The following is a 13448-nucleotide window of genomic DNA, read 5'->3' as shown; positions in this document are numbered from 1 at the left end:
GCAACTCAACTCACTTCCACAAATAGTATTTATCAGTTTTAGTTAGGGAACATGAAACCCATGCATGAAAGACAAATAAGTTATATTCTGAAAAAGAAGTGGTTAATCCAACTAGTTATACCAATGCAGGAGGTACTCAACTAACTTCCTTAGATAGACTTTTACCATCCATGAAGATAAACTCAACCTGCTTTTGTATATGACGCAGACTAGCAAACACTGAAACACTCAAATCATTCACGAGATTCACATTAACTCACTGTTATAAGGCCAAGGAGAAGAACTGAAAACTGCATTAATCAATGCAGCCCGTATCTGCAAAGGGTGCTCTACAACCCTCTAGGCAAATGCCAAAACCATCCAACGGCCATGTAAAAAACACAATAACCAACAATGAACGCCAATTAAATCCTCTTTCAGAAGAGGTTCCCAACCAAAGAAGAGCAGAAACTCCTAAATCACAACAGAGAGTTTGTTAATTCAACTTCTGTGGTAAATGCGAAAACCATTCATGGGAGTGATCTCAACCCCTTCATGCAACGGATGCAAAGGGTAGTCAAGCAAACTTCCATTTCCATGCCAGCCACCATAACCCAGCTCTGTAAAGGGTACTACAGCTGCGTACAAGGAAACACTCAAACCATTCATAGTTATCTCAACCCCTGTGAAGAACGTAACTCAACAGACCCTAATGAAAATACCAACATCACCCGTGAGAGTCAACCAGGCCCACTTTAAGAAGCGTTACTCTATGCTCTTTCAGTAAAACATTTCAAGCATCCTTGAAACTTCACTCAACTCACTTCTGCAAGTGGCACTACAGGAATAAAAGAAAGAAACAAACAAAAACATTCAACAACACCCAAGTTCATTTCACTTCATCACTGGGTAACCAACCCATCTAAAATGTGACATTCAACCCTTCTATCAAAGACACATTAACCTACCACTATGTGCTATACGGAACCAGTCCAAAGGGAAATAAGGAATACATCACCCCTACTGAACTTTATTTTACCTGATTAACATCTTTTAACAACTTGATAAGAAATGCTATCAAAATCACAATCACAATGCACTGCAATAACCTGTAGCCAGGTGCGGTAAAGGATTTTGTGGTCGCAAAGCCATCAATTAGCAAAATCACTGGATTTACAACTGCAAAAGCTGAAGTTGCAGTGCACTAAAGAGAAATTACGAGTCATGGAAGGAGTGCTCCCACCCTCAGATTTGTTATTATGAATGAAACGCATTTGTGGTTTGTGATTGCAGTTGTGGCAGAAAACCATTCATCATATCACAGCAGCAGACTTGAGGTGGTAACTGATTTGCAAAGGGGAAGCTATTCGTGTGGGACATCTCCTTTAGGTGTTAGGGTGGGCGGCACAGAGGAGGACAGACAGTGGACAATGCATGCTCCCCTCAATGCCATTCCTTCCAAGTGAATCATATTTTTAGAAAGGAGCCCAAATCATTTGCAGAGACAAAGGCTGCGTTAAGGGGCCTGGGTTACTTTTAAAACCTATTTTCATAAGGAATACAAATGCAGCAAGGGAGGTCTGCGGTCCTTTGCAGGCCTCCATCCCTGTATTCAAAAGCATTGGCAGGGAGTCATACAATGCCTCCTGGTTCATTAATATGCATGATGTAGGACTTCTTTTGTCCTTCTGTGAATGTAGATTTGGGAAGCAACTGATTAATCCCATCACAAAATGTAGTTGATCGCAAACCAGTGGGTATTCATGTTTTCACCTATTGGTTTGCAAACAAATTAGAACAACCAACAAACTATCCACTTCTATATTGGGTACCCAACCCTGCTCCAGCAGACACCAAAGCTATCCATATAAGGTAACCACACACACATCTAAAGGAGGTATTTAACCTGTGTAGAAAGGGAACAGCAAAACCATCAATGAAAGTTAACTCAATCATCCTCGGCAAGAGTTATTAAAGCAACAGAAGGGAAACTCACATGCCACCTTAGAGTTAGCTCAGCCAATTGTCTTTTCTGCTAAACATGCAAGGCATTGCTAAAAGTGACCTCAACCTCCTTATTTAAGGGGTACTCAACAAGAATGCAGATCATCCAGGGTCAACCAATCATATAAGGTGTACTCAATCAAATATCTACACCATCTATCCATGAGATGCACCCAAATCACTGCTGCAGGGTTACCCAGCCTACTTAAATGGAAACCCTCGAAGCATCCACAAGTCATCTCGCCTTCCCTCAAACAGGAGTGCCTGCAGAGCTACAGGGAAACATACAAATCACTATTGAGAGCCAAATTAGTCCATGTCTGCAAGGGGTAATTAGGCACCTATAAATCCTAAACTCATCCAAGAGCATCGATTCAGCCCAGTTTTGAAAATAATTCTCAATCAACCCCTAAGGAAACAGTCAAAGAATCCATGAGATTTATTTCACCACACTTTCACAAAGGGTACCTAGGTGGTCTACAGGACAATACCCATTTCATCCATTAAAAACAGAGGAAACCACTTACAGAAGTGGTACTCAATCAACCCATAGGCAAACACACAGCATCCACAAGAGTGATCGTTTTCCCAGTACTCAAAGAGTATTCAAACAGCAAACAAAGAAAACCAACCCAGCCATGAGTGAATTAACACACATGAAAAAAGGGCACTACGTCAGCGTGATAGGGATACACTAAAAAATCCATGGGAGTAAACTCAACCCAGTTGTACAATGCATATTCATCCACCCCCACAGAGAAGTACAAAGCTTCAATGAGATTCAAGTGAAACCCATCTCAAAAGGCGATTCTTAACCAGCTTGCTGAGAAAACCTGCAAACTATCCATGAAAATAAATTAAACTCTGTGCTATACGGGCTACTTACTAAACCTACAATGCAGTCTGCATGAAAACGTCATACTTGAAGTGCCAACAATACCAGTTAGAAAATCCAAACCCAAACTCTGCTCTATACAAATGCCAACACTATAACATAACCGAGAAAATAATGAGTCATATAAACCAAGGTTAGCAAGAGGTACTCAGCACCTTTGTCATGTTTGAGAGTGGTGTTAATGAACACAAAATCAGTCTATAGAGAAACACACAAACAATATATATAAGTATCCAGGGCCATTTGTACAAGTTAATCAACAGGCCTGCAGAGAAATACCCAAATAATCAATAGAAGGGTACAACCTCAAACCAAATGCTGCAAGGTGTACTCACACAAAGTACAGGGAAACATCAAAGACATCCATGAGATTACCTCAGTCTACTTTGACAAATACCACCTACCTGAAGAAAAAAGCCCATGTACCATCACTGTCACAAAGCCGTCTTAACCCTTTTCTACATAGTGTTTTCAAACCACCAATGCAGGATTTAGTTCACCTTTCTTCTACAAGGGGTACATCAGCATTATCTCAACCGTTACAAGACCAACAGGGAGACCACCAGTCCACTGTTGAGATTAAAATTCTCCCTCTTTTAATAAGGTACTTAACCAAGCTGAGGAGAAGCAAAGAGAGAGATCACCACAACTAGCCAAGGGAGTCAACTCAAACAGTTACCACAAAGCACATTCAATCAACCTTCAGAGGAAACTACAACATGCTTCATGGGAGTCAAATGGATCAGTTTCTGCAAGTGGTCCTCGGCCAACCAATATGTAACATACAGAACATCAATGAATGTCAAGTAAAACCACTAATGCAGGCAATATATAACCCTCCCCAGATAACCCACAGCATTCACCATAGTCAACTCGCGCCACCTGTGTAAGAGTTGCCAACTTATATGGAAATTCATAGATTACCCATGAGAGTCAGCTGAACGCACTTTCATAAAAGGTTCTCAACCAGCCTGCAGGGAAACCCCAAACTATCCAGGAGAGTCAGCCCAGTGCACTCAACAGAGGGTACTGATCCAACCTAGAAGGAAAGAGAACCATTAATCGTGAGGCACCACCCAACCCAGCATAGTGTACTTAACCAATCAGAATGCAAAAGGGCATAACTAAGAAGATGAAATAGCCAGCATCAGCAGCAGAGACTAAGCTTGGTAGAGAGCGGTCCCCTGATGGTTGAGGAATCCTTGGCCAACAGCAACAAAGTGGATTTAGCCATACACAAGAGAAACTACTCCTTGGATAAAAACAATGGTATTCAGATACTTCTGGGTGACAGGGCTTAATCAAGGACCCTGCATGGTGAAAAGCTCCCAGCTAACCTCAGTAGTGGGACTCTATATAACTTAGAGGGAAAAGCCCACAATTTCAAGAGAAGTACTGAATGAACCAGCACCATGGGAAGGTTAGTAATTCTACATAGGGAACATCCTATTATGAGACGTACACTGTGCATGCTCGGAGGAGAGACTTGGCCAACCTGGAGCGGCCCAAGAAGGGAGGGTGTACAAGCCTAGAGGAAGAAAGAGCGCACTAAGGCCAAAAATACCACCTGGCCAAGTAAAAGTACGTTTTGCATATGAGTACATTAGACCCTGGAAAATGTATTGTCAGCAGGGCAGCTTAGCTCATCTTAGCCGATAGGATGTATTCACCACGTGGAGTAAAATGTTCAACCAAAGTGTGAAGTTTCCATCAAACCACATCCTCCAATATAGGGGACTGAGCCATCTTCAAACAGAAGGGATGGGTGGTTGATGTTTCACAAGGGTGAGCTGAAGCTTTCGCGGCAGAAAAAGTATTTCACCAGAAAGGAGAAGACAGTGAATACATCTGTGGGGTGAACTGTAGCCACGTCAACCATAACTTCTGCCCTATCCGACGTTCCATTCCATCAAAGACAATCCCAGTTCAGGCAACCTCAGGAGAAATAGAGTATTCACACCGTCCCACTTATCACATTATGAACATGTGTTTATTAATTAATAAAAGCCATAAACCTGCACATTTGCAAATCACAGCAATGCATGTCAAATCAAAATTAAGACAGTGCACAATTAGCACATTGTGTTCCAGTAAAATCACACAAATGTTATTAAAATCAAGATACACCCCGGGAAAGTCGTGCCTCGAGACCCTGACGGGATGGTTGTCATAAAGAAGGATATCAAGTGCTTCCAAGAGCAATTTCTCTAATTTACCACATATGACAGGTGGAATTTCTTAGAACTACCTGGGATGTATAGAATACGAAGTGCCTGTGTGCCTCAAGTGTAGATGCCAAGTATATAGGATGTAAAGTGCTTGCGTACCTAAAGTATAAAGTGCAAAGGTCTATGTAACTCGCTCTTGGTTTGTCATTATAGGGGACGAATGGGATATTTACCACCCTCGCAGCCCACTATAAACATAAAATGCTTGTGTAGCCCAAATATAAAGTGCCGGAGGGCAAGCAACGCGCTCTTGGTTTTGCGGTATAGGGAACTAATGGGATATTTACCACCCTAGTCGCCCACCAAAACATCAGCAATGCCCCACATGAAGTTTCCTACTTGTGCCCACAACTGAGTCATAAATTTCTCTAGTGGTCGCCATGGTAGCGGCAGACACAGTATTCCTGTCATAGGACCCATCACTACTGGCTTATGTGGCCCCAGTTTGAGACACTGAGACACAGTATTCCCCTTGTGGAGCCCACATCACCATCCCACTTGATTCATGCCAAGATAGTGAGGGATATCCATACAAAATCAATACCCAACAATCTCGTGATGCTGAGTTTGAGTAGGAAAAATACAGTGAAAGCGCATTGAAACTGACCCCGCCCCTTCCCCATTGTTTCAGTCAACAAAGTGCTGAATACATCACAATACAGGCTGTCAATAAACCTACCATCACATCTTAAGGAAACTCAATAAATCTCTAACTCTACCACATCAAAGCGCACTCAACAAATCTACAAACATACCTCAGTGTGAAGAATCAACAAATCTCTCAACTCACCTCTGCGAACACAACAAAACTCTCAGTACATCCTACCGTAGGGGACTCAAACCTCAGCCTGTCTCATTTTGGGGCGCTCAACAGCCTTCCAGACTACTACATTGCAGCTCACTCAACAAACTTCACAACATTACTCACTGGGGTAACTTAAGGAACCCTTTAACCCAACTAATCACTGTAAAATCAACAAACCTTGAAGTATATTTCGCATTTGTGGACTCACAGGTCTCAGCCAAGTTCATCTTAGGTAACTTAAGAATTCTCTTGGTCTGTGGCACCACAGAACACTCAACGCATCAATTAACATAACTCGTTCGAATGAACTCAACAGACCTCTACCCCGCCCTTATGCAAAATCCAACACAACTGACCTCTGAGCGTGTTGTGCTGTAGGGGACTCAACCCTCCCAATCCCTCTCATATTAACAGATGCAACAAATGTCTCAGTCTAACTCGCTGTAGCGAACTGAGCAAACCTCCCAATACCCTTCATCAACAAAGGCTTAAAAACCCTTCAACCTACCTCATCTTAAGGCATGCAGCAAACACCAAACATCACTAGTCAGAGGGAGCTCAACCAACCTCTTACACCGCCTTAGCCTAGATTTGAATCAGTAACTCCATCCCACAGCACACTAAACAAATGCACAGCCAGATGGGACACGGTGGCGGAAAGACACATTCCAGCAGCAGGCACTACACAGAAGTCAGCACAGGAAGTCCAACTGAGGAGACCAGAGTCAATGGACCAATAAATACTCCAGTGTACTTGGGAACTGAGGATGTGATTGGGGGACCTGTACACCCCAACAAAGGACAATCAGTTCAAGTGATGAGAGTACACAGGCAAGCCTTCCTGAGGTGGGACACCAAGAAGATGGTGTTGGGGTATAGCCTAAGGGGAAGACTAAACCCTTCCCAGGGAGTAAAGCTCTTCCCTTACCAGGGAGGAATAGTCACGTCTTCCCAGGGTGGAACGCTTAACTCTTCCCAGGGAGGAACGCTCAGCTCTTCCCAGGGAAGAACGCTTAGCTCTTCCCAGCGTAGAACACTCAACTCTTCCCAGGGAGAAATGCTCAGCTCTTCCCAGGGAGGAACGCTCAGCTTTTCCCAGGGAAGAACGCTTAGCTCTTCCCAGCGTAGAACACTCAGCTCTTCCCAGGGAGGAACGCTCAGCTTTTCCCAGGGAAGAACGCTTAGCTCTTCCCAGCGTAGAACACTCAGCTCTTCCCAGGGAGAAACGCTCAGCTCTTCCCAAGGAGGAACACAGCTCTTCAGAGAGTTAAGAGGAGACTTTTACACCCTTTCCCGGGAGAAACCCTCAGCACCTTTTATGAAGGTCCTTGGTGGTCACCTTGGAGATAGCCTAGCGCGGGGCTCCTAATGATGAGATACTCAATTATGGTGTAAACCGGACTGGGGTGGGCTTTGGTTCCGGCAGATACTCACATCCAGGCGACTGACTGTGATGAGGGTGAGACCAACACCAGGGAGAAGACGAGAACATACAAGATCTTCATTGCGCTGTCCGCGTTGGCCATGTGCAGTGTGGGTACCCTCTGAAGGCTGTGTGACAATGGTGCACCCGACCACCAGCCACACTCTGGCACTTCACCAGTCACCACCTTCCAATGGGTGGAGAGCGGCTGGTGTCCCAAGACCTTCCGTCATGTACTAGATTCTTATTCTCGTAGAGTTATTGACCAGACCCTGTGGCCCTTAAAATGAGAAACTTAGGGAAGATATGCTCCCCATTAACCTAAACATAATGAGGAAATACGAATTAATAGTCAAAAGAAAGTCTGTGCCTCCACTGGGTGGGGGATCGAGTAATAGAAAATCCAAGCACTCTTGCTCCAAAAGTTTCAAATTGAGTCAAATTCTTTCAAGCTGTTTCTAATCCAATATTGAGATTAGTAAAAGAGTAGAAAACCTGCCATTCTGCACTTGTTCACCCTTTTTTTTCATTTCCAGCGAACTCCATGTTCAACTTTTCTGAAACCTTTCCCAACGAAATATTGCTTTATGGTACTTCTTGGTCAGCTTTCAAATTTAAAAAAGTACAAAAATTGAGCAAGTCAAAGGTACCATGTTGATTTCCTTCGCCGCCTACGACAAACTAAGGCCAGGTGATGACGCGTGCCTGTAGGTTGAGGGGGGCTTCCCCCCAAATATTTCCTTTAAGAAGTCCCCAGCAAAGTGCTCGGAGGGTGCCAACAACTCTGGGGGCGTCACGCCTTGTGAGCTTCCAGCTTTGACTCCTGGACCGTGCACAATGTCTCTGTCCATCGAAGAACCCAACACAACTTAGTGGCGCCCCAAAAGCAGTCTCTCTGACCCCCTCAAGATGTCGCGGGTTAGGTCCGTCTAGCGCTGGGGCACCCGGCGTTGACAGTGGCACCGTGGTCGAGTGTCTGATGGCTCGACCCACGAGAATGTCTTACCCGCTCCGACCATGCCTCCCCCTGGGCCCCCATCACCCCCCTTCCGCGGCCCCTTCTCCTTTTGGCGCCATCGGCCTTTAAGATTCCTGGTATTATATGGCGCCGGCCTCATGGAGACGGCAAACACGCCAGCCTGTGTCCCCCTCCGAGCCCGGGGCTCGCTGCCGTCATGGAAGGCCCTCTTGGGGAGCCAGGACCTGCACTGCTGCTGATTCGGGGCCTCTCGGTGAGGAGCGGGTCAGAGTGGGGGGTCTCGCACTCCAAAACAGAAAAAAATGGCGCCATAATTACCACAGCACCTGCTGGTTGTAGAAGACAGGTGGTGCGTCCTAGGTGCACGCAGTGGTACTCTTTACAACTTGACTAATATTGCCTTGGTTCACTGTAGTAATTCAGAATGATGTCCTTCCCCACTCACACACACAGAATGTGGAGTGGTGTCCTCGAGTTTCTCGCAGGTATTGGTTGACCTTGGGCTGGATCAGGCCTCCTGAAGGTCAAGTGCCTCCAAATCAGTTCGCCCCCCGCCCCCCCCGCCACATGGTTACGCCTCTGCCCTGGTGTGTGCCTGTGTTGTACCATGTCATCCTGTCCTTGCCACACACAGGATATTGAGTGCGAGTATCTGTCCCTGATACTTTCTTGCCTCACTTGTGTTCTTGACATGTTCCTGCTCTTGGCATGCTGCGCCTCACTCAAGGTGTCAGTGGCCCTTCTCACCCATGTTTGTGTTCCCTGGTCACCCATGTTCTAGTTGCATGTTCCCAACTCTGTGGCGAGTCTTCCGCCCCCATGCCTTGGGGTGTCCACATCACATGAGTTCCAGGTGTGTTTCTCCTCAGCTGTGAGTTTCTGGGTGTAGACCCCCCTCCCCGCCTCTCCTGTTGTCCCCCTCATACGTGTTTTGATGCATTACTCCTGATCCATGTACTGTAGGCCTTCCTTCACATGTGGGTTCCCATGTGCTAATTTTAGGGTGTTGTTCTTCCTTTCCATGTACCTGGCATGTCTCTCCTTGTCCACATACTAGTTATCCTCTCCAGCCCGTGGCCTAGGCGTGTTTCCTTCTCACCTGTGTTCGTGGCACGTTCCTCTTTACTCGTGTTCTTGATCCGCACCTGGTCAATTCTCACATGGCGTCAAGATTGTCAATTCACCAAAATGCCAGAGGGAGCGGAAGTGACATCACATGCCCTTTGGCCTTCAGTTTCACTCACACACATATGCTTACACACAAACACATTCACACATGCACACACTCTCTCTTGTGTAAGCACACACTCACACAACATATATTTGAACCCATATTAAGGGTCGAGCGCACAAGCGCTCCGCCCCTGTTGTAATCTCTTTTTGGGCTTCTAACCATGCCCATGTCAAGCCTGTCACTTTCATTGGTTTGTGGCCTTGCCTTTTAAAATCGCTTGATTTCATTCGTGAAAGGCATGCACACGTCATGCCTTTTCCAGGGTTTAGCCCTCCTCGAGCACACCAGCCAACTACTGAAAACATACGAGGGTCCGTGTTTTCAGCCTGATTTCTGCATTACTTTATCTTTTTATTTTTCACTCAGAGCGATCACGCTGGGTTTTACATAGCGCGATCACACTCAGTTTTTGGTTTTCAATTTCAGCGCTATTGCACTTAGTTTTACATAGCCCAATCGCGCTTGTTTTTTTTCTTTCAATTTGTGTGGCAAGAAAAATCCCGTTAGGACTTTACAACGCTAAAAGCTCTAACTCGAGCAAATGTGAGACCCGTTGCATTGCAAATGCTTGTTTTTACCTAACTCGGCTGCCAGGGAAGGTCATATACAGCTGATTGTACTCCATGTTTTATTACACTAATAGTGAACAGTGAAGCATTATTCACTATTAGTGTAATAAAAAATAGACACGGGTTAGGACTCCACTGTCTTTGTTTTTTTTTTCGCTATTTTTGTATTACACTAATAGTGAATAATGTTTTATATATTGTTTCAATGTAATAAACATTTTTACAAAAAGAGAGAGTGGAGCCCCAACTGACGTCCATAAGGAGGAGCTGCAACTGTACCCCTTGCACTGATTATGCCACCTCTGAGGCCAGGGGTCTTAAAGAGAGTGCCAGGGGTTGCTAGGGGCAAGCCAGGGGTCGCAGATGCAACCCCTCGCGGCCCTTAACTAACGTCCATGGATGGCGTTTCCTTCTCATGTGTTGGAGGCACGTTCCCCTTCACTCGTGTTCTTGATCCGTACCTCGTCAATTCTCACATGTTTAGCTGGCGTGTTTCCATGTCATCCATGTTGTGTGTGTGCCTTGTGATCATAGAGTGCACTTCCTCATCTGGATTCCCGGTTCCTTCTCACATGTTTGTAGCGTGATTCTACTTGTGTTGTTGGTGTGTTTCTTCTTTACAAGTTTTTTTGTATGTTCCTCCTCATCCCTGTTCTTGAGATGTTCCTGGTCTATTCTTCCTCATGTATGTTGTTTGCATGTTCACACTAGAACCTGTTCTTGCTGCGCCCCCCCCCCCTCTTCTGTGTTCTTTGTGTGTTCTTCCACTTCTGATTTTGCTTTGTACCTCACTATCTCTGCTCTTAGCATGTTCTATCCCACACGTGTTCTTAATATGTTTATCATCAACATCGTATTCCGTGTGCTTCAGCCTCATTCCGCTCTTGGAGCATACTGCCTCATACAGCTGCAACTATCAAGTTCCGCCTCTCCCGCTATAGGGCGGTGCGACCGGTGCAGCCGCACCCGGCGCTGACTTTGGTTGGGTGGGCTGTGTTTAAAAATAACTCATGAGTTTAAAAGCACTCGAACATATTTTTGTGTCCAGCGGTTTTCAGGCAACAATAAAAATGTTAAGATAACTGGTGATTCATGTTCCTGCTGGTGAGAGATTAGAATTTTGTCTAGTGGCAGTGTTCACTCATCACAGTAGCACAAAGGGTTAATGTGCCTGCTGCAAAGAACGTGTACCAAGCAGACCACATAATTGAGTGTGAGTGAACTGAGTAGCGCTAGGAAAAACATAAAATATATGTCAGAGAGTGGCTCTGGACAGACGAGGGCCACAGCTGGAGGGTGATCGTGAAGGAGTCCATGGAGAAGGGTGTCGAGGTGGGGGGGGGACGCCCGAAAGACCCTCGCACCTGTCCTCGTCAGCGCTAAAGCCGGGCCTGTCCAACGTCCATTGGCTGTTCCCTCTTCACACATGTTCTTTGCATGTTCTATCTCATCTGTGCTCTGAGGCTATACCTTCTGATCCTTTTCTTAAACTTGTCCCTCGTCATCAGACTCCCTGGCACGTTCCCCTTGACAGGGGCACTTTACGCGCCCCCACACCTGTGGGTTCTCGGGGTGTTTTTCCTCACAGGATCCTTGGCGGCCCCCGCCTCTCTCGTGCTCTTGCCATGTTCCTGTCCAGGGAGCTCCCGGGGGTTCATGTCTCTTCCTGCCCCACGCCGCCCAGGAGCATGGCAGGGGACGTGTTGGGATTCGCCCTCTGGGGCGGGCCCGGGACGGGGAAGGCTCCAGCGCCGCGCTGGCTCCACCCGGGAGCAGGTATTACTGGAGTGGCAGGCTCCCGAGACCGTCGGGGCCCCAGACGGCGAGCAGAGGGCCCCAAGACATCTCCTGTCCCGGCCCGGGGTCCCCGGCACCGACGATCCCTCCCTAGCACCCGTCAGCCCGCTCTCCTCGGCGCAGAGTACCACCGGGTGCCACAGCGCACCCCTGGGGGCTACGAGCAGCACAGAGCCCAGGGGGGCCTCTGGTGAGGTCATCCTGACCACCACATCCAGGAAGCAGGTGAGTACCACCACCCCTTGTGCTCTGAGGCTATAGACTGGCCTCCCTCTCAGGCCCCTCGGTGGCAAGCCCCCGCCGATCTCCCGCCGAAATCCTCGGTGTGTCCGATGGAGGCCCCACATGGATCACCACAAGAGGCGCTCTTCATGGGCCTACCAACTTCCTCTTTGTGGTGGCCCCACATGCATCTCTTCGGTGTGAGGAGTCTCCCGCCTCTTTCTCTTACCACAGTGTAGGGGGGGCATCACCCGGCTTCCTTCCCAACTCTAGTTTCAGGGGACCATTCCATGGAGTTACCAGACGACTCCATGTCATGGAGGCCAACACATTCAAGTCCGATTTCTTTAAAATCACAGTGCTCTTGCTTTGAGATGAACAGAACTACAACTCCCAGAATGCACTGTGTTATATAAAAGCCCATGTCCTGGTGACATGCAATCATCTTTCAATATTACCGTCCCTGCCACTCTTTCTCTGTCCAAGAGTGAACCGGGGTCATATACACATGCCTCCCCTCTGACCCGAAGACCCCTGGCTCCTTCTCTGTGCCTCAGTGTGACGGACTCCTCAGCTGCCACCCTCACTGACCTAATCCTGAGGTTCTCTCTCTCTCTGCATGAGTGTGAGGGTCCCTCACGCATCTTCCTTCCCTCACCGTAGTGACAGAGATCCTTCACAACAGTTAAGTGGTACCAGGTCACGTATGACACCTTCTTGCAGTCAAGGCTTTTAGCCAACAGAATTTAGCATGACAGAGTTTATGAGCCCACACGTTCCATGCTACAAGGGGAACTACAAGTCCCAGAACGCAATGTAGTATATCCTAGAAAGTGGGGTCCCGCATGGCAAGGGGACCACATGGCAGCTCTGCTTCACGTGCCCCCTATTCTGTAACTTAGGGACATGTTTACAAGAAAGTCGCGCATCGGTCCCCATGCGCCACTTTTCTTGCGTCCCCCTGCGCACCTCTAATGACACCAAGGTTGTGCTGTATTTACAATACGGCGAACCATGCCAGTCGTTACCACAACAGATTCTAAATTTTTTACGCTATTGTGGTGCTTTGCTGCACTAGTGCCCCAAATGTTTGCGCTACTTCAGCAAAGCACAGGGGGGCCCATAGGCTAATACAGGAGCATCACTTTAACACCTGCCTTGGCAGGGGTAAAAAATGACAGAAAAAATGGCGCAGTGAAATCTTGTAACTTTCACTGCAGCATTTCTTCGAGCCTCCCAGCGGGGGAACCCCCTCCCTTGCATACATTATTCCTGGTGCAGGCATAATATGGCGTAAGGGGTTGCAAAGTGGC

General features: G+C 47.0%; 1 protein-coding gene across 1 annotated transcript in view; it reads left to right on the top strand.

Moving 5' to 3' along the window:
- The first annotated feature begins 11845 nt into the window (after window positions 1–11845).
- Window positions 11846–13448, top strand: part of LPAR5 (lysophosphatidic acid receptor 5) — a 39932-nt gene continuing 38329 nt past the window's right edge. The window contains exon 1 of the mRNA XM_069243112.1: window positions 11846–12138. The gene's annotated coding sequence lies outside the window, so the exon portion shown is untranslated. The remainder of the gene's footprint in view (window positions 12139–13448) is intronic.

The sequence above is a fragment of the Pleurodeles waltl genome, chromosome 7, assembly GCF_031143425.1.
Source record: "Pleurodeles waltl isolate 20211129_DDA chromosome 7, aPleWal1.hap1.20221129, whole genome shotgun sequence".
NCBI lineage: Eukaryota > Metazoa > Chordata > Amphibia > Caudata > Salamandridae > Pleurodeles > Pleurodeles waltl.
The sequence above is the reverse complement of the archived record's forward strand: the minus strand, read 5'-3'. Positions and strand labels throughout refer to the sequence as shown.